At 43.8% G+C, this 21,211-nt stretch overlaps 1 pseudogene; it reads left to right on the top strand.

Moving 5' to 3' along the window:
* Positions 1-3,772: 3,772 nt before the first annotated feature.
* LOC132647075 (anthrax toxin receptor 1-like) overlaps positions 3,773-21,211 on the top strand; it is a 47,350-nt pseudogene continuing 29,911 nt past the window's right edge.

Raw genomic sequence — 21,211 nt, 5'->3', positions numbered from 1 at the left:
CTTGCTTTCCACTTCATATTTTATCTCCTGTTTCACAAATTCTTGTTTCATTTACTTCACTAAAGCCACATGTGCTGGCTGACTTTCTTTTACTTATGCCTCAGCAATTTTATTTAATCACGTATTTTACAGTGTTAAAATCTTTAGTCTCCACCTTCATCCGTGAATGTAAATGTAACTCCACTCCAAAACACAGCCAATGACTGTACAGTAGTTTGACTGTACCCGCTTACACTTTTAAGCTCCAACAAGAACTTAATCTAGGAAATGCATGCAGCTGGTCTCCATGGGCTAAAGTAAACGGTCTTTGTTAGGCCAGGAAGAGTTGGGGATGGACTTGACCTTTGGCCTTGGTCCTTGACACAAGGGAACATCGTCCTTGCAAGGTTGGTTGCTTTGTTCTGGACATACTTACAACACTTTACCCTTGTTTACCCTTGTTTCCTTGATCTCTACCTGAGATTCTCTCGTGCTATACCTGGCCTCATTCTGGATCCTACCTCAGCAACATAATCAAGGACAGAAGTCTCCCATTTTCCTGCAGTCCATGCCAGATAGAGTCTTGCAGTTACCCGGGCCATTTCTCTGTGGCATGAGCATGCCTCCACTCTCCTGTACGGCTCCTCTGTGCAGTGCTAGCACACAGTGGCGCCTGGGCTCCAAGGGATGATCTTGTCCCATTCAGACTCCATTTCTACTACCTCGTACTTCAAATTTATTTCTGGCTTTGTTTGGTTCTGTTCAAGAAACTCCTTAAAAGTATTTCTCTCTCTGTCTCTTTTTTTCAACTTGGCAACAAGGTTGAAAAGTAGACCTTGGCTGACCTCTTTCAAACTCGGTCCATCTGCTTTGATTCTCACACTCATTACCTATTGGCTCCATGTGTCACCATCCCCCGAATGGGATGTCTGCTCCTTTAGTCACTTCCCAAGACCTCTGTTGAGAGATTGGGGTGCATTGGTGAGAGGTGAGAGATTGGTGAGAGGTGGAGTGGGAGGAAGCTGTCTATGTTTAGCTTCCTTTCCTGAACTCAGTAACTGTCTTCCCCTTCTCAACTTTCACTGAGCTCTTCAGATCATTAAGTTTTAGTTTTGCACTTAGGATGCCCCCAAATAATACTTCTAGGAGCCATTAATGCCTTCATTTCTACTTTAAATATCTATTGCATTTACTTCTTTGAGGGAGAACACGCATGCCATAGTGGGGTCAGGGGACATCTTGCAGGAGCTGGTTTCATCCCACCATGAGTCCCAAGAAGTAAACTCAGACTGCCAGGTTGTCAGCCAGGACAGTGAGCACCGATGAATCCTCTCCTGGCCCGATGCTAAAACACCTTCTCTGTCTTCATCTTCGTGAGCCTCCTTTCGGAATATCATTCATTCATTCAGCCGGCCACACGTGCCTAGTCCATTCTTTGGAATCGGCAGAGGTTAATAACTAAGACCTCTTGTGTACTGAGCACTTACTGCGCAGTAGGCATTGTGTTGAGCACTTGGCATTGAGAGCCATTTAGTTAGCAGTTAGCTCTTTGGATGTGGCCAGCTCCGCTGTCTCTGCCCTACTCTGCTCCATGGTCCGTACAATTCCCTGATTACAGGCGAGCTGTCTGGGTTCCCTAAGGAACCTGTCCAGGGATGCACTGACACTATTAAGTGGTAGATTTGGAATTTGATCCAGTTGGTCTAGCCTTACAATCCAGAATTCTGCTGCCAACCCTAAGACTTTAGCATTGAACCCTGTGCTCAGGACCGCTATGCAATGCTGCCTCCCCATGGTGGAGTTAGGAAAGGAACAATTACAGTTCATGACAAACACAAAGCATTTTTTTCCTCTCCATCTCAATACCGGACCACCCCACTGCTGTCAGAGGACAGAAGTTGTTTGAGGTTGGGAGATTCTGAACAAGAGATTTTAAGTCAAGATGCAATGCAAAGGGGTGATTACACTTAATTATTTGGGGGCCATAAGTAGCCCACAACTCACGTCTTAAAGATAAGGGGATCACTTAGGTGGAGATGACTGACTGCAGCTAAGGGCGTGGCTTAGTTTTAGAACCCGCACAGAAAAAGGATTTTAAGTTGAAAAGGTGTGGGATGTGGCAAGAGAGGAAGCTTGGGAACTGCCTGGCGAACACGGCAATAACGGTCCTTAGTGTCTTATCGAAGCATTCACACTTGTTGCTGAAAGAGCTTCCAACCATGTTCAGAGCATGTATGCGAGCCAAGGCTTAGGGAAGTTGGTGTCAAGGCTAGATTTTTTTTTTTTTAAGATTGATTGGTACTTGAGTTCCAGAAGATAAGATGGATGAGGTACCAAAAGAGATCAATTTGGGCATGATTTCGCTGAACTGGTAAAAATGGTAGAAACCTGAGCTAAAGTAATACCCATGTGGAGAATGGGGCAGACCCAGGTCAGGGGTGAGTGTATTACAGAGTGAGGAAGGATTACTCCCAGGTCTTCAGTTGAAGGGCCTGGCTTACTGGAAGTGTCATCCTTTGAGACCAGACCCACAAGAGGAGATGACTTTAGGGGCGAACGTCCCTGATGACCATCTTTCTCCTGGCTCCCTTCTTCCCCCACTTCCACCCATGCTACTGTCCCGCACTGGCCCCCTCCCCACCACTCTGCCTTGCCTTGCTGAGTGCAGTTTCTTCTTCCAAGACAGCTTCCCCTCCCTTACACTCAGCCAACTGTTCAAATCTTGCTTCTCAAAACAAAGTTTCCAGTTTTACTATTTTTTTTTTAATCTCCATCCCCACCACAAAAATAGGTCATGGGTATATATCCAATAGTGACATCTACTGGATACCATTGTTTTCTGAAATTCCTAATGCTAAAAAAAATGAAATTATTAATCTTCAAAGTTATTGCTGGAGGGATAAAAGCCAAATTCTTCCTAGGTTCTTTCCCTGTCACACTCACATGGCAAGAGTATGTGTCACTTGGCTTTCCTTTACATTGTTTCTTTATCGTCTGACAAAATCTCGCTCAGTTTCCAAGTTCTTGGTCCAAAGAACCTCCAACATCCCTCTCCTATTAACCCAGATTACTTCACTAGCATTTCTCTTGCGTTGCCTCTTCCACTGACCTTGAGCTCCTTGAGAACTGGACATGTCCTGGCATCTATCATTCCTAAGGCATTGTTTCCTAAATACTGAATTGATCCGATATATCCCTGAGCCAGGTGTGATGGCACAGGCCTGTAATCCAGCACCTGAGTGACAGAAGTAGGATTGCCAGGAGGAGTTGAAGGGCCAGCTTGGGTTATGTGAGAGCATGTCACAAAACACACAACACACACATGCACATACACACATACAGAGAGAGAATGGGTGAGAGGAAGAGGAAGAGAAGAAGGAGGAGGAATAAACAGATTTTATATGTCTCTTACCTAGCCAGATAGTTTTCATTGCTTGGAAGATATGGAGGCATCATTTGTTAGAGGACCACAACATTTCTCTAGGGTTAGTTATTACCACCAGCACCATGACCACTGATGTCATCATCACCGCTATGTCTACCATGACCACCATCTTTGTTACCATCATCACTATTATCATCACCCCATCACTGTCAGCATCATGATCATCATCATCTCTTTCACCATTACCACTAATACAATCATCCCTGTCACCATCATCACCATGACAATCATCCTTGTCATCATCATCACCTCTATAACCATCACCTCTGTCATGAACCCTATCACTACAACTGTTACCATCCTTCTTGTCATTATTGTTATCCCTGTCATCATCACTGCTGTCCTATCATGATCATCCCTATCACCATCCTCCTTGTCACAGTTACCACCATTACCATCCTGGCCATCATCGTTACTGCCATCACCCCTATCGCCATCTCTATCACCACCATCCCTCTCACCACCATCATCCTTATCACTGTCAGCAGCAGCATCTTTATCACCACTCATTGTCTGGTGCACAATGCCAAATGTTGGTTAATGATTTTGATCTTTAGAACATTTCTGTGAGCATAAAATTTAATGCCTATTTTATTAATAAAAACCAAGCTTCAGAGAGTTCACTGATTTAAATTCTCTTTCCAAGTTCATAGTGCTTGGTCAAAGACTGAGGTAAGGCTTGAAACTGGAGTCGTCTAATCCTAAAGTTGGCATTCATAATGACTAAACCTCAAAACAGGTACAAGATACCTATAGTATGCTTATATTCTAAATTAAAAAGGAGTTTATATAAAGTTTACTTAAAACATGCGTTTTCTATTGCTCAAGGCAACCAGCTTGTCTCTCTAATGGGAGGCTTCTCTAGGGAAATAGGTAGCAACTTGGCCTAATACAACAGGCCGCAAGAGCCTGAAAAGATATTTTAATCTATCCAACCTTGTTTTGATGATAATGATTGTATGTTCAATAATAATAGTAACTTATGTTGCTAATCCCTTTACCTGGGAACAACTCTGAAACTGACTGAGACATAAAAATATGTCTCCAGCCAAAACTTCAATAATGCTTGGCCAATACATCCTTGGCTATAATATCCTCAAAATGAATCATGCTAACCTTTTAATTGATATAGATAAAATTGGCTTACAGTTTAGTTTCATCCTGCACATCTCATACGTTTATAATTTCAGAGCTCTATAATGCTTGTGAGAAATTATGTTTGTGGAACAAAAGAACTGGATACCAGAGATGCTGGATCAAACCTAACAGAATCATTCATCAGCATGCTGAGACATTGACACATCTGTTCCAGCATCTTGCATGTTCCCGATTCTGCTTGTTCCTGCCTCAACTGCTTCAATTGCTGTTTTCTCTTCAAAGCCTGCTCCCAAGAGAACTTTGAAGAAAGCTACTAATCTTAATTGGTCCAGCATTTTAGACTGTTCTAAAGAGGACTTTTATTAAGGACTTTTATCAACACTCAAAGACTGGACCACAAATGTCATTGCTTGCTTAATTAACGATTTTTATTTGGCCCCCTACAGGATTTCTACATGTTCAAAATGTCAGCTAGAAGAAATCTAAGAGAACAGCATCCAATTTTCCTTAAAGGGGGTTGGGTATGTTTTTGGTTGTTTGCTATAGCTATGAAATTTTATTGTCATTGGGAGATGCTTATTATTAATGGTCTTATTCAAAGTGAAACAAGGAATATACAGGGATATCTTATAGGAATAAAAAAAGGTAGATTATTGAATCTACTCAATTTAGGGTTTTATTTGTTATTCCCAAATAAGGTTAATTTTAACTCTGGTATAGGATTTTGCATATTGATGCAAAAATAAGTATTTTTAATACATTGGTATAAGCTTTAGTATATCGATAGGAAGTCAAGGTTACTTCCAATACTTTTAAACTGCTATTAAAAACTTGTTAGGATATTAGGTATGCAAATTAATTGCTAGTTATTCAACTCATAGTCATGTCAGACACTAGTCTAATTTATCACAGGAGTATACATCCTAGGTTTAACAGATAGATATGATTTGGTAGTTTTCAAAAACTTCAGAGAACTACAGAATATGGCATTTAAAAATGTGTTTATTATTTTAAAGATTCTTTGACGATGAGAAAGTCATTTCCTGGCAGCACCCCACCTAACTGAAAGAAGATAATGAGCATCAAAGAACCTCCATATGGAGATGGCTTCAAATGTGGCAAACAAGCCACTCGGATAAAGAAAATACCCTCACTTCACAACAGACAACTTCTGCCAAAAATGGGCAAACTTAAATGCAGGACAAGTCGACTGCCAAACTCTGCCAAGACAGGGTAAGCAAGTTCTAAAGAGTTCTTCTTCACATGTATGTCTGTCAAATATTCTGAGCCAGAAGGCTGAAGATGATGCTCCCAACATTATAGTTATGGGTGATTGTTCAGGCAGCAAACTGTTTCTGTCAAATTTGTATTTTTTGGAAGCTGTTAACATGCACTTCCTATTTACTCAAGTAACTAATTTTAAAAGTTAAGAAATCCTTTCATATAGGGAATACCAATAAGGAGAAAAGTTAATTTAGGTATAGAACTTTTAACTTGTCAAGATAGATAGGATAATCAGATACTTTCTCCTAAGTTGCTAAATACACATGGACAGGACATTGCACATGTAGATTTTACCTGACAATTTTCATAATTTCGTAATTATTATTGTATTGAAAGAAAAGGAGCCTTTTATTGGACTTAAAGGGGGAAATGTTGGTATAATGTTCTTTTGAAATGTATACACCTTACCCTTGTTCATTCAAATGCTGATTTCTCCCCCACACACACACACACTCTGGTTTCAATCTGAATACTGCATTGTGATACTCAGTGTTGAGCTGGGAGGAGCCAAATGACAGGAAAGAGGGGAGGAGCTAAAGGGCAGGAAATGAGTGGGAGGAGAAGGGGCAAGAGGAGAGCTTAGAGGAGAGCTGGAGGAGAGAGATATTGGAACTACGTGGAGAAATGGATTGGACCTAAGATATCACAAAAAGAAAGTATAATGTGGGAAATCTAAATGTGAGGAGATTATGAGGGCTTGAAGGTTAAGGATGGAGTAGCTATTGCCCAGCATTGTTTTCTAGGTTAACTAAATAAGCCCAGTGTCTATGTGGTGATTTGGTTATACAGCTGCTTAGGATTAACAGCAAGCATTACCAGAAGATAAATAAAAAGTAAATATTAATCACCACTTACAACACAGGTCTGAAGGTGGATTAACATCTAAAGCATATAAATAACTCAAAAATTAGCCATCAAGAAAATAACCTAAGAAAAAAACGGGCCATGGAATTGAACAGAGAATTCTCAAGGAAAAAGATACAGACATTTGAAGCTGTGCTTAACATCTTTATCCATCAGGGAAATACAAATTAAAACTATTTTGAGACTCCATCTCATCCTAGTTGGAGTGGCCATTACCAAGAAAACAAATGCTGGTGAGGATGTGTGGAAGGGAGAATCCTCCTGTATTGCTATTGCAGTGAAAACTGATGCAGATACTATGGAAATCAGTGTGGAAGTTTCTCAAAAAGCTGAGTGGATGATTGGTTTTATTTTTTAAGTAACATACTCTGGGGTAGAGGAAACCCATGCAATAATGGTGGCTGATACCAGCACAAATATGTCACTGCTGACTGCACAGGGATCCTTCTGAGTTGAAATCCTTTTTGCTCCCTTTATTCTGACTACTCCCACCAGCTTCCCAAGATGATTCTCAATCTTCACCCTTTCCTTGAACTCCCAACCCACACCTCACATCCATCACTCTTGGAAAACAGTCTCATTTTTTAGTCATTGAGAGCCTAGAGGAAAGTAGACAAATGTTCTCTCAGCACACAGTCCTCCTCCTAAGAGTTGCGTCCATGTCCTTCATCCATGATGTCCCTCTTTAAGCCATTCTCCCTCTTTGGCCATCCCTTGCCATTGTCTCTAGTCTCATGGATGCCTTGGTTCCTCTTCTAGCTTCTACTTTTCTTGCCAACTCCCTCACCCCTGTCTAATATCCTTTGTGTCTCAACTCTGCTAAAAGAGTGACAGAAAAACCCTGATCAAAGATATGTCAGGCACATAGTAATGATGGAAAGTTCATCCTGAGAGTAGCCAGAGCCATTAGAGCTCTTAGGGCAGTTAAGTGACAACATACCTGATTTCTGTTTCATGAGATATAATTTGGGGAGCAACATGGAGAATGCAGCAGAGTCAGGAGTGATGCTGGGAGACAGCTGGGAGAGTCAGGTGACTGAGGAACAGGTCTGAAGCTGAGCCATGAAAAGAGGCCCGTGTGTGCAAGAATCAGAGCCAGATCAGCTCTGGGAGGTCAGTGCCTTGTGAAGACATAGGTTGGTGCTACATTGGTTGACCAGTAGGCTTCCCCAAAAGGGCCCCACAGGATAGCAGCCAGTTGCTAGTCCCTGTGCAGATATCCTGTGTTTCTTGCCAGATAAAAGTGCCCTGTTACCCAGAGAGTGAATTTTACACGGAAAACTTTTGAGTGCTGTGTGTAATGTTGATGCTGATTTATTCATTAAAAATGAGTCATGTCTCCACTGAGCAGGAAAGACCCCCTGTGGCCCAGAGGCAGCAAGGAAGGGATTGAGCAAACTGTGACACTTTCTGAGATAGACTTTTTCTTTGAAGATGCTGTCGGAATTTTCTGCCAGGATTCCCTGTTCCATAGACACCCTCCCCTTCTAGTTCTGGGTTGGGATGGAGCTCATCTTTCTTACTGTGATGTATCTGCTGTGTGACAGGGTCCTATTGGAAAGGAGACACAGACCTTCAAGTTGACCATTGGCTAAACCCTTGCCACACCCTCTGGGAGCTCCCCTTTAGTTCCTCAGCTCTGGAGCTGTGATACAAAGATAAAAACAGGAAGGAAGCAGGGAAGGGGGCTGACATACCCCAGGTGTTCTGGCTGACCTAACAGAGTTCCTTTCCTTTGCAGCCCACAGTTCAGGATGTCTTTCATTGTCTTCTCTACTCGAGGGACAACCTTAATGAAACTGACTGAGGACAGGAAAGGAGACTTCATATCTGCGTCTTTTCAAAGTCTGTCTCTTCCCAAGTAGCCATGAAATGTGTGCCTTCTGGTGTCTCAGCCAACAATCACTCTAATCTAACAACATTCTCTTAATTTGAGCCTTGACCTTTGCATCTGGGCCCTTCTGCTGGCTCACTCTTCAATGACTTCTGGTGAAAAGTTTTACATGGCTGGACTGTATTACAGTGAATCTTGCATTGGATGTTAGTTCCATCTGCTGAGTTGGAGCAAATGTTGGCAAACTAGGTTTTCAGGAATTGCGTTTTTCTCCCATTTGAACTGGCTTTGTTCTGTAAACTAGAGTTCAGAAGCACAGTAAAACTCCACCAGAAAGATAAGAGCCTGAAATGTGTCCCGAGTGATTATCAAGGATGGTAATGGTAACAGGAAGTTGTGGCACCAACTAAATAGGAGGAAATTTTAATCAAGCATGGGGAAAATGTCAGTTAAGGAACATTCTCTGGGGTTATCCATATTCCACTCCACAAAAGGAGACCATGGTGGCAAATATGCACCATTCATTCACAGTTATCATGGCACATGGGAGAGAACTTTATAGAAAAACGTGGTGGCATGGCCCACATGAGGGAAGCACTGTGGAGACTTTCCTGGCTGACTTAAAATGGCAGGTTGGAAAAAGAAATGGAGGAGGGAAACAAGTATTAGTCCATTTTCTGTTACTCTAACAAAATGCCGCAGACTTAGTACTTATTTAGCTCACATTTCTGGGGAGTCAGGAGTATATGCCAGCATGTATACATCAGAGGTGACATATGGCATCATGGTAGGAGAGACCACAAAGAGAGATGGAGCCAGGAGAGTCAAGGGCTAGGCCCAGTCTTCATTCAGTCAATTTGGGCAAGAGTCTGGGTCCTACAAGAGCTACTTTAATCTCAAGGTCCATCCCCCAGTGACACAGTTAGTCCTCCAAGGCCCGACTTTCTAGTGGCTGCCTCTCAGTGGCATTGTGCTGAGGACCAAGTGTCCAGTTCACAGCCCTCCAGCTAAACCATAGCAGTAAGTGTGAGAAGGGCTGGAAGACTTCACTGATACCATCCTCTTGTAGAAATGAGAATAGAATTAACACTCTTTCCAGCTCAGACCAGCAAGTCCAAGCCAGTGCCCATGCCTCTCCACACCTCTTTCCCATCTATGACTCTCCTTTCAAATCCTCTTTCTCCCTCCATGCATGCATGTTGCTGAGATGCCCAGAAACCCCATTTTAAAAGTGGGTGTCCTTTTCTCTTTACAGAAGGAGCAAAGACCATGTCTCCTTCCCACAGACACCAAGCAGAACCCAGACTAGGCCCAGGCTCCATTGTTTCCCCATATTCTTGCATAATCTCTCTAAAGAGAGAACCCTGAAGTCCAGGAAGCCTCCTTCAGGGTTGGCCAAGCTTGGGAAGCTCCAAGGAGTGACAAGGCCTTGTGTGAGAGTCAGGGTCCTGCTTGGTCCTCATGAACCATCCTTCAGAAGGCCTAGCTTCTGACCAGGGATGGAGAACTAAGCAAAAAGCCTGCTGGTTCCACCACACCCTTCTCACCCCACCAGGCCAGGTGCGTTGGTGCACACAGCTAGGACCCTGCGCGTGGATGGCTCCTCCAGTCAACCACGGTTTCTTTGGCCACTAGCTCTTCTCCTACATGGATCAGAAGAAACTAGAGCCAATCCATGCCTGAGAGTGCTAACCATCTGTGTGGAGGTGTCTGGATCATCAGTCCCAAACCAGAACTAGCTCTCCCCTGTCCTTCACATCCTGCTGTAACTGTGGTATCCTGGCACTGCTTCATGCCAATTACCCTATGGACATGATGGTGTGACCGAAAGAGGAAGCACATACAGCTCCGATAGATGTTGTGAGCTACTCCACGGCCTCTGGGCAGCTGGCCAGGGTGGATGAGAGATGAATAAATCAGAATGCCACGCTGACAGCACTCCTTTTAGTCAGCTTGGAGTCTAATTGTTTGTGCCTTAACTTTATTACCACTAGTTTCTTGTGGCAAAGAAGGTTAAAGCAGAGGTTAGTGCTCCCACTTTGCTGCCAATGGCTTTAATGCTGAAGGCTGAATCTCCTGTGGTGACTGCATGGCCTGGCCAAGCATGGCTCCAACATGCACCCAACCTGACCAAGTAAGGAGGAGACTAGTGATTGCTCTCAGACACCCTCGGGAGAGTGGCTTCGAGGATCAGGCTTTTTGATTATCTCTCACTTGACTTGTCTTACAGTGATTTGTTGGGCACAGGAATCTCCTCCATCTTTTTCCTCTGAGAGAATTTGCTCTTTACCATATCTCTCCAAGACAGTAAAGGATGCACTGTTATACCCTGTGTGTATTTGAGGAAATTTTTGGAATTTTAAAAGAAACTCGTTAAAATAAAAGGCCACCAGGCTGGGGAGATGTAAAATGCTTGCTTTGCAAATCTGAGGACCCAAGTTTGGAGCTCCAGATCCACGTTAACAAGTCAGACTGGCTGCCGCCTGCATGTGTGTCTTATCCCAGCCCTGGCTGGATGGGAGGTGGGGACAGGCAGATGTCTGCAAGTTCAGCCCCAGCTAACAAGCCTGGTCGGCAAAGTGATGGGCCCGTGAGACCCTGTCTCAGGAAGACACCTGAGGGGCAGCACCCGAGGCTGTCCACTGACTTCACAGTGTGTATCTGCACGCATACATCCACCTCACCCCCACTGTGGACATGCACACCCGCACCTACACACACTCCCACACACTCCCGCACAAAACAACAGGGCATCGGTCAGGAAGCTCAGGAAAGAGTCTCCTTTTAACAAGAGAGACAAACAAACAAACAACTTTGTTAATCAGAAGACATAATGTCGAAGATGTATCTGCAATGTCTTCCATTATGCTCTTGGAATCCAAAACGCGGACAGGAAAACTATGGGGAGACTAAAGAAATGAAATGGAAAGTACAGTGAGTGGAGGCACAGTACGAAAGCCGAAGGGGAAAGACAGCACACTCCTGTCCAGTTTCCAAGGGCAGCGGCGACATTTACACTCGTACTTTGTGGGCAGTCTGGTCGCAATTCCTTCTAACCACTTCTAAGGTTCCTTCAGCCTGACTTCTCAGCAGTTTGGTGATGTGGGGGGGGGGCTGTGCAGAGCTTACTGAATCTGTAAATTCTTGTCTTTCACTGAATCTGGCAAGTTAACGACTGCTTCTGTCGGGGTTTTATTATTTTTATTTTTGAAATAAATAAGCTTTTTTATCATCTTATTAAATATTTATGTTGTATCTCGAGGTTTTACAATCCGCACACACCAAGCCCTGAAGATGTCTCTTTATGTAGTACAAAATCTCATAAAGTGTTCATCTGACGGAAGACTATCCATCTTCCCTTTGTGGTTGGGAGAGAAGTAAGCGTGAAGCCATGTGTAATGCTAGCCCTTCTTTCCTCGGGGCCCTGTTCTCTCTCATGGTTCAGCTTAACAGCCTCCCTCACTTTTGTGGTCACTGTACTTTCTTTGATGGATCATGAGCTGTAGCACTCACTTTCTCCTCTTTCTGTTGACTCTCACGGTCCAGATGATGGCTGCTCCATGTTACTCCATATGGCCCTAAAGTTGGTTCATATCTTTTCCAGTTTTCTCTTCAGTCATCAGTGGGTGATTTCTGCTGCTCCTTGGTCGTCTTCCTTTGGCCATTGAGCACCTCTGCTTACTTCTTTATTACAGATATTTACTTTTTCGCTTCTACATCTTCCATTTGGTTCCTCTTGAAACCTTCATGTTTCTGTCAAGTATTTTTTTTTTCATCTTCATCTTTATTCCAAGGGTTCTCAGTGACCTCACAGGGTGGTTATAATCACTGCTTTCAGGCTGTCAGGGTTCCAACCTCTCAGGATTGGCCTGGCAAGTCGCCTTTCCCCATGAGAGCTGATTACATGCTTTTAGGTGCATTTATTTGTCGAGTATCTTAGAGTGTAGCTTTATTTTTACATTGCTTAAACCTTGGGTTTGTTGGATTGTTTCCTTTCTTTGCTTCAGTTAGATGTAACCTGAGGTCAGGCCTCTCCTCTAGCTCTAGTGTGGATGGAGGTTTTAGGGTCCTCTTGGTTAATAAGCAGGAAACCTGGCTGGTTTGGATCTGCCACCGCGCAGCACAGAAGTGACCTGGAATCTTCAGCTTCTGGCACAGAACTGGGGGCCTCCTTATGCAGCCACTCCAGAACTACCCCAAGAATCTAGCCAAGAAGGGGTGTCTGTTGGCATTTTGGTCAGATAGACTGCTGAGGGTAAGCCCTCATCCGAGGTGAAGCCAGAGAAGGAGGGGCCCCTCTTTCCAGGATTCCCCAAATGGAGATCGTCTCAGCCTTTTACTAGCCACTTCAGCCACCACCACATCATGAATGGTGTCCTCAGGTTAAGACCACGAGAGAAAGAGGGAGTGAAAATCTGCAACTCACTTATGTAGCCACCATTAGGGTTTCAACTCCCTTCCTTATAGCTTTGTTTACTTTCTAGGCCTTCCTGTGGCTGCTGCTATGCTGTGGCAGTCTGTGGCAGGCTGTGGGCTTTCCTTCCCTTTCATTAATGAGGACACTGAGGTTCCAGAAGTTCGCTGAGGTCCAGTAACAGGCAAATGTAAGAACTGGTTTCTGATCTCTGGATTCTGGACTTGGTTGAGTCAGAGTCTGTGTCTGATCATGTCCTCCTTCCATGGTTTCTCGGCTTCCTCATTTTAAACAACCCAAGATCTGTGGGCCACTTCATTAGCATTGTAGAGTATATGATGCTCATTGAATTATTATCATAATACAGCAATTTAGTGGGAACTACTGCAGATGATTTTCTGAAAAATTCAAGTCCTCATTGTGAAATTATCTGAAAGACTTAAAATGTTTTATCATTTGGAAAAGAGACAGTGTCCGAGCAGTTCAACTGGCTCTTTAATGGAAATCTGGAGAAGTGCTTGTGTGTGTGTTAAGGTGGTCGTTTATATTTTGTTTGTTTTTGCATACCATGGAGTGGAATCCATTAAAAAGATCTTAAGACACTGGCTGATTCTCATATTTCTGGTTGTATTTGGTATATGGTATATTCTTTGTATGTGAAAGGGAATTCAGAAATTTAGTATTCTTATTCAACTTTTGCTTATGACAGTATGCATTTTAAAATTTAAGTTCTACTGTAATTTATTGCCATGTACTATACGGGGCTAACATTCGACATTTCCCCTCACTGGGAACCAGTTTTTCCAGCGCTCTTGTGGAACAACCTTTTAGCCAGCCATTTAAAATCAGCCTGCGTGGATTTGGGCACGGCTTGGTTTTCTCTTCTGTTCTGTTTCCATTTTGTTTTCCTGCAGTTCTACACTCTGACCACATTGTTTTAATTAGTTTCAACATCTGGAGGACTGGTCTTTCCTCATTTCTAGTACTGAGCAAAAATCGCCTTGGTCTTCGGTGGATTTTTCCAACCATGTGCTTTTAGATTTTTATTTAATGTTCCAAATACCGTTGGGGTTTTCATCTGCGCAGTCTGAGAGGCGTCGATGAGTCCCGGCACCGACGGCACTGGATTCTTACTGTGCAGCATTCACTCCTGTTTAAGGGTACTTAGCACTTCTGTTTTGCGCCCACTGGGAAGGTTTTGTTCTTTTCCTAAGTTGCATTCAGTGTTGGTTAACCGTGTTCGCATGGTTAGTGGAACATCACCTGCTACCTCATCTGGGCTGCCATGACACAGGCATGGTGGGCTTGGTGCTCGGAACCCGCCAGCTTCTACTAAGCAGCATGAAATGCTCGTAGGAGCATCCATGGATCATCTACATGGATAATCAGTAGTTCAGCCTGCGACTCCAGAAGTAGCTTAAGAAATAATGTTTTAGGGGGAAATTACTGGTTTTACAGAATTTTTTCTTCTATCTCTCCCCTCCTCCTTCTCTGAGGAATTGGGGGTGGAACCCAGGGCTTGGACATGCTAGCTAAGTGCTCTGTCACTGAGCCACTGAGCCCCAGCCCTGTAGAGTTGACCCCCCGCCCTCATTTTAATGAAATATTTTATTCGTTCTAACTTTCTCAGTTACCTAATGGTATGTCTTACACTGATCAACACTTCTGTTTTGTACGTTTTTAAATTTTATTATTCATTATTATATATTACCATTATGGATTCTCGTTTCTTCTTGTGCCCTATAGTTTCACTATTTTTCTGTCATCTTAATATGAAGGAAGGTTTTTGTTTGCTTGTTTGTGTCTTATCCTTTTGTTAATAATAAAAGCTGCTGTTGCTATAAACTGAACTTTAAAACTGTCGGAGCTGACATTCATGCTCACTGAAATGTCTTGTTCTCACTGCTAACTGCTGACTCATTTGTAGGTATAACTTTACCCTTGATATATAATGATTTGGAAAGGTGTTTCCCACTTGATTTTTGTTTACCCTTCCCCCAGTTTTCAGAACCAACCGCTCTTTTCAAATACTGCGGTTTGGATAATTTAGCTTTTGAGTGTTGGTTTCTGGCTTTCTTCGTTTTGCCGGTGGACTGCCACGGGAACTGCGCGCTGTGTGATCCAGCCCCACAGCCCTTGATTTTCTTTCCTGGAAGCTTTTGCGACTTCTTTCTTTATCTCAAATATTTTAAAAATTATTAATGTAACATTATATACTGCATTAATAATTTCAATTAATAATAGAATGTATAACATATTAATATATTAATAATATATATGCGTTGTCTCACTGATTCTGTAAGTGACTTTGTAGAGTATCTAAGCATCCTATCTGATAGTTAAACTTCTGCAGCTTAACACCTTTTTCTTCTTTGGCTTTCTTGTTCCTATTCTGACTTGCTCAAGCTGTCTTTTATGGTCTAAGCATATGTCTGATTTGTCTCATTTTCTGCCATGTGTGTATGTGTGTGTTTATGTGTGTGCACTTGAATGTAAGGTCAGGGAGGAACACTGGGTGTCTTCCTCCATTGCTCTCCAACACTTTTTGTTTTTGCTCTTTGAGATTCTTTATAATTTTTTCGGGGGGAGCGTTGAGACAGCTGCTTTCATTGGTCTGGAGCTGACTAATTCAGCAAGACTAACTAGCCAAAGAGCCCCAGGCAGCCCCGCCTCTGCCTTCACAGTAGAGGCTACAGGTGCATCGCAGCATGCCTGGCTTTTTAGTGTGTGTGGTGGGGTTTGAACCCTGGGCCCTCATGTTTACATGGCACTTTACTACCTGGGTCATCACTCTGGTCCCAGTCTATCGTTTTTATTGAGGTTCTCTGAACACATTTAAGACTGGTTCTATAATCGCCAGCTCATCATTTGCTCACTTACCATCAGGCAATGCAAACTGTTTGCTCTATCCTGATAGAGTGTCTGTGATGGTTTGGAAAGGCAGTGAAGTTGGATGTGCACTCTCACAGGACTGCTTTTGACTGGAAACTCCACCTTTCTTCCAAACCGTCCAAGAGTCAGACACAAGGCCTAACAAAACAGCGGAGGGTCAAAGGATTATCACATCTTCTTCAACCCACTGGGCTCCTTTACTAAGGAAAAGGTTCCCAGAAGGGTCGGGTTGCTTGTGCTGAGCACATGCGTATGTGCTCAGCGCCAGGTCTTAGTCACAAATTTGGGATTTTAACTCAGTTATTCCTCCCCTACTGCATACAGCCTTCTTCCCTCTGCTCTGTCATCTCTGAGGCGGCTCACATGAAGCCACATATGTGGATACATAACAACAGATGGGGTATGCCTACATAAGGGCTTGCTGTGTACCAGTGAATAGACTACTTTCTTCAGCTATTACAGAGATAATAATGCTTATTTGTAAGGCTCTCATTAGAATCGCATCCTTCATTGTATCATGTTATAGATGGGGATACCCAGGCAGAGAAGACTGGCGGCCGCCCTGCTGTATAACTGAGGGAACCTGGATTGGGGGCCACGAAGTGCAGCGCTTGTGTCCTTGTGCTTGATGACTATACTCAGGAAATTCCCACAATTTCACTCTTATGTACAGTTTTAAATTTAAGAAAACAGGGCCACACGGTTCACTGCCCAGCTCCCTGGCTGCTTCAGGAAACAACTCCCTGAAAGCCTGTGCTTGAGCCTTTCTCATGGCCCTAGGATCTCAGTGGACCTCAGAGCAGGAAGAGCCATGTCCCTGACATACACGGAGGAGCAAGGGTAGGCTATAGGTCTTGCTTTAGCAAGCAGAAGGGACTCCTAGAATGTCCAGCTTATATTGTGAATGGAAATCTAGACACTGACTGTGCCCCTCTCAGTGACTTGAGCTGGCTGTAGCACCAAACTTTGTCATGCTATGGGAACAACAGCTCTTGGTTTCGGAGCAGAATGATTCCAGGTTGCTATTCCTGAGAGATAGGCTCCTAATTCCTTTCTAATTTTTTAAAAAAAGGGAAGAGGAGTCTCAGACACTTCTAAATGTCTTTCTAATTTTTTTAATTTTTTTTATTAATTACACTTTATTCACTTTGTATCCTCCCCGTAGCTCCCTCTCTTCTCCCTTCCCAATCCCTTCCTTCCTCTCCTTTCTCCACACATGCCCATCCCCAAGTCCACTGGTGGGGGGGCTTCTTTTCCTTCCTTCTGATCCTAGTCTGTTAAGTCTCATCAGGAGTGACTGCGTTGTCTTCCTCTGTGGCCTGGTAAGGCTGCTCCTCCCTCAGGGGGAGGTGATCAAAGAGCAGGCCAAACAGTTCATGTCACCTTTCTAATTTTTAAAATGAAAGGGGAGAGGAGCCTCACATATTTAGTGTTTGGAAGAATGTGAACATTTTAGATAGAGAAAATCAAATCTAAAATGCTGGGAGGATTCATGATGCAGACATGTCTTTAGTGCTAAGTTAACTGTGTTACTATTGGGGTTGTTGCTAGGAATTTTGATCAACAGCTAAGGCTCACTCTAAATCTAAATCTAAATCCCACCTCACTTCATCACAGTGTGACCAACAGTGAATTTATAGTGAGTCCAGTACTCTCTGGCTTATCTTATCTTATCTTATCTTATCTTATCTTATCTTATCTTAAGCGTTGAACATTGGCCGGCCTATCCCTGCATACACAGATATAGGCAGAGAATACTTCTTCAGAATAAGGTAAGATAAAAGCCATTGCTTCTTTGTCTAATGGTGTGTATTCCTGAGAAGAATACATAGGCCATGTCTTCACAGCACATTTGTCTACAGTCTCTCAGCCAGGGTCTCAGTCATACTGCGTGGACATAGTCCACCTTGGGCCCGTGAGGCAGACCCGCAGACATGCTTTTGCAAGTCTGTGAGCCAGTATCTCCACTCTCCTTTTGGTATTTTTCTGTGAATAAGAGAAAGTAAAATCGACCCTCGCAAACCCCAAGTTGTTGATACAGCAAGACATTTCTCCCAAGATTTTTTTTTACCTAAAAATGAGAACACTTGTATTCATATAAATGTGATAGTGGGAGGCTTCTCAAACATTTGAAGACCAGGCTTCAGGAGGGGAAGGTGGTATGCCCCTGTGCCTTTGGCTGCAATTCTCTGGTATGCACCCAATTTGGGTACTGCAAATTAAATCAGGAGAACGACTGTGCCGAGGTTCATCTCCAGGCTCTACTGTGGGCTTTCCAGTATCTGCTTTCTCCTGTGCTCGCCACAGGGTGCAGCTATGAGGCTACTGTGAATTAATGCATAGAAAACACCCATCAGAGATTCTGATAAATTACACTTACTCAGGAAGTGCCATTTGTCCCTCATGTAGTAAATACACAAAGAACGAAAGTGGACAGGAACATTTCTGATGTCTGCCTAGAAGCAGGAAGACCACGTCAGCATGGTCAGAGCAACCTGAGAATGGCTGTCTCCCAAATCTCCCTTAGTCATATGTGTTATCCATCAGGCCACTGGCCCCAGCTGTGGCTGTATTCTCATACCCAGGGACAGAAGCTCAGTCACAGAGTTTTGCTGTCCCTACCACCCCACTCCCCCAAAACAATCCTGGTGACATCAAGCAGTGACCCTATGCATTTCATCTGAGCCCTCACTCTTGCTACAGTGAGGGGACCTGCTGAAGCTTGCATTCAGGGCTGCCTTTTGCAGGTCCTGAACATGAACCCCAGGTTCTTCCTCTGCTGCTCATTTCAGCAACTGTTCAAACTGCTGCATACAGAAAAGAATCACAGAGCCCTGGGTAATGGTGTTTGCTGATGTCTTCCAGGCTAAAGTGAATCACAGAGCCCAGTGCAAAGGGGGTACCAGGAGGTTGGAGGCGTTGTTAGAGCAGCCTTCTACAAAAAATTTCATATGACTCACGAGAGACTCATGACATAAATAAAAGCAATAGGCTAAGGAAAAGAATAGAAAATATGCGTTGTACAAGCATTAATTAATCATAAGAATTGAGATGGATATATTAATGTTACACAAATTAGAATCCTAAACTCGGCTGTGCCCAAACTTTGGCAAAGTCCAAAGACCATTATGTCAAAGATTAGCTACCGATTAAAAAAAAAAAAACAGCAAAAGGAAATTAGCCAGTGTTGCCAAGGGAACCCAATAGATGAAATGCAATGAAAACCCAATAGATGGTGGTGCCAGCTAAACCACAGTGAAAAACTCAAGTATCAGCAGTTGTGGGTCAGTGAGTGGGAGGCATCCCCTAGGAAGAGAAGTGCAAAGGACTTAACAGCAGTAACTAGCTTTTCTGCTTTATGAAGCTAAAAAGGAAGCACTGGCCAAACTCAATGTAAGAAGGAAAAACAAAACAAAACAAAAACCTAGTAAAAATTATGAGTTAAGACTTTTAGAAGAATGAACTGATACATTTTTGGAAAGATTGGTTTTTAAAAGTGAAGAGAAAATATAACTCACTGGTATTATTAGGAATGAAAAAAGAAAAAGGATCCTGCTGTAGAGATCAGAGAAGACAAAGGAATATTGTCCTTTCTAGAAATAAACTCAGGAATAGGCCAGAAAAGCTTTTCTCAAGCAAGCGCCTCAACACTCATCACCTCTGCCAACCCCAGAGAGAAGCCTGAGGAGGCCATGATCTTGTGGGTTAAAAGCAAATTGTTACCGTTCGCTTTAAAACTTGATGGTGCAAGAGTCGACAGGAGACCTGTGCGCGTCTGTTTCTCATGCTGCAGCCACCGGCCACCCGGAAACGCTGGGAGCTTGGCTGGGTAATGAACAGTCGTGTATGTTCGAAGAGCTACAAGGCATTTGGGAAAAGCCCAGTTCCACAGACACTCCTTCCCGGGGGCTGCGGATTGACCGTGCAGACCTCACGCTGGGTATCTGTGGGCGGTGGGGTCATTTTTGCACAACAACAACAACAAAAATGGATGTTGTGTAACCCCAAGGAGGATTTCCCAGTGGAGACATGGGAAGCGCATCCTGACTTGCTCATGTGTGCAGTTCCTTCGCGGCTTTCATCAGCAGACGTCATCAAACGCAACAACGTGCTTGCCTCCCACCTACAGAAAGTCATCCTCAGGCCCCCAGGGCACTGGGACCAACCCCTCACCCTAACAGATCACTGCTCTGCTGCTGCCTGGACTTGCTGGAGAACAAAGTGGCGGCGTATGAACGAATGGTGCAGGAGAGCTGGACTCAGTCAGATGGCGGCCACCCACGCTACACCCATTAAGTGTTGTGTGTTCCAAAAGGAACACGTGTGTGGCCCGAAAATCCCCAGCTTCTAAGTAGGAACACTGGCAGATGGAGAAACCAGCAAGGAAATCAGGACATTTTAGTAACAGCCTCTTGTGTAGGATTCCCAGCCACTCGTTTCCCAGGAAGTTGTGCTGCGCTGATAACTGAATTTCTGGAGAGGTGATAACCCGATGAAAGGCCAGGCTCCCTTTCCTTAGGTTTCTAAGACGGCAGAAGGAGGCACCCCTTAGTACGAGGTGTCCCAGTGTCAGAGCAGAACCACGAATTCCCAGGCCACCATCTCTCTTCAGATGCCTGGATGTTTTGGGCACTAAGAGAAGGGGCAGGGAGTGGTGAGACAAGCAACAAGGCGTGGGACCAGTTAAGAAGTTGCTGTAGCTGGGAAGTTTCTTGAGGGAGGGAGAGAGACGCTGAGAGCACTTTTCTCCTAGTATTCACTAAACTTAAAATGATGAGTTTCACCATGTTTTCCTACTTGCATGTCACACACCTTAGTCACATGTCCCCTCTGTTGTGCTTTCTGATCATCCTATTCCCCCTCTGCTCCGATCCACAGCTCTAACAGCCCCCTTCTATTCAAGTTTTTCTCCTCTGGCTTCCACATAGGAGTGAACACGTGTGATCTTTATCTTTTTGAATCTAGCTATGTCACTTACCTCTATAGTCTATTTCTATCCATTTTCTTGGTCATGGTATCTGTTGTGTGTGTGTCTGCACATATGTACCACATCTTTGTATATCCATCTCTTGGTGGACATCTGTACTGGTTCTGTCTCCTGGATGTCATGAATTGTGCAGCCACAAACACGGCTGTGCACATAGCCCTGAGGCCCACTGACTGACTCCTTCAGGTGTTAGCAGTGATGGAATAGCTTTGTCATTGCCGATTTTGTTTTCAGTTGTTTGAGGAACTTTGTAGTGATTTCCACGGTGGCTTTGTCAGTCCCACTGCAGTGGAGAAGAGCTCCTCGGTGGCATCCATCATTTTCTTGGTGACAGCCATCATTCGATCTATGGTGAGAAGAGATTGCAATGTAATTTCATTTGCCTTTTCCTAGTGGCTGAGGGTATAGGGCGTT

This window comes from Meriones unguiculatus, chromosome 14 (assembly GCF_030254825.1).
Source record: "Meriones unguiculatus strain TT.TT164.6M chromosome 14, Bangor_MerUng_6.1, whole genome shotgun sequence".
NCBI classification, from domain to species: domain Eukaryota; kingdom Metazoa; phylum Chordata; class Mammalia; order Rodentia; family Muridae; genus Meriones; species Meriones unguiculatus.
This window is presented reverse-complemented; position numbering and strand designations above follow the sequence as displayed.